General features: G+C 44.6%; 1 pseudogene; it reads right to left on the bottom strand.

Annotated features, from left to right (window-relative positions):
- The window catches only part of LOC105741807, a 3,296-nt pseudogene extending 2,442 nt beyond the window's left edge, over positions 1 to 854 (bottom strand).
- Positions 855 to 1,084: the final 230 nt, after the last annotated feature.

Genomic DNA, 1,084 nt, shown 5'->3' with positions numbered 1-1,084 from the left:
AAAAAAAAATAGAACACTAATTTATGAGGATAAATTCCATTTGTCAGAGCAAAAACAGATGGCAGGTAGCCCCAGAGCTGAGGAACAGCTTTGATTTTTGCTAAAATCTGTGAGTTCACCACTTTCTGATCCACCTTGTGCTGCTCTGAAATCTGGTATCTCCCTTTCTCGGTGTCTAAAATCTGGCCCTTCTGGTGTCTGGGTTTCTGCAGCTTCTTCTTGAGGTAAGCATCAGTGAGGTGTTTGGGGATTTTCACTTCACTGATATCAATTTTTATGGAGGTGTCAATGACAAATTTCTGGTGTGTTCTTCATAAAGGAACCTGATTAAGGCTAAGAGGCCCAGCCACAAGTAGCAAGCTGCTGGTCAACTGCCTCAGGAAGACCACTCTCTTGCCTCTGTGACACCCAGTGAGGATGATCAAGATGGTCCCAGTAGCGATGCTAGCCCGAAGTTTCCTCACATGCTGACTGAAGGGTTTCTTGCTGTGGCTCAAGAGCTTCCAGGGCATGTCTTCAGTGGGGTAGTATCTAGGCATTTTTCAAAGCTTAACTATCCAGGTACCTTCATTTTTGTCCCCTCTGACCGGTTTTGTGATCATAACAAGAACTTTCTCCTTTTTCTTCTCAACCTCCAATTTAGCTGCTGTGTAGTTTCTCTTGTACAAAGCCTTTCTGGAATACATAGCAGATCAGGAGTATCTACCAATTCCTCTAGCCAGGACAGTGGGGCTGCCCCTTTTTGGACTTTTCGCCTTCACCTTACCCTTTTTACCAGTACCACTGGCAGACGCTTTCTTGGCTTTGGGTTTCTTCTCTTTAGTGTCTGGCTTCTCAGTTTTTTCACCTGCCATCTTGCAAGATGGGAGAGATAATAATTCCTATTCTTTTTTTAAATTTTATTTATTTATTTTTCATTTGATACACAGTCTTGCTATGCAGCTCAGGCGTGTAGTGGTCCTCCTGTCTCAGCCTCTCCAGTACTGGGATTATAGGTGGGTGCCACCACACCTGTGGTTTGCAGGCTGGCACAGCTTGTGGTACCGGGGATCAAACTCAAGTTTCAGCCAAGTGGCTTAGACCA

Source organism: Octodon degus, unplaced genomic scaffold (genome assembly GCF_000260255.1).
Source record: "Octodon degus isolate 3935 unplaced genomic scaffold, OctDeg1.0 scaffold00024, whole genome shotgun sequence".
NCBI classification, from domain to species: Eukaryota; Metazoa; Chordata; class Mammalia; order Rodentia; family Octodontidae; genus Octodon; species Octodon degus.
Note: the sequence above shows the minus strand (reverse complement) of the source record. Positions and strands in the feature narration are given on the sequence as shown.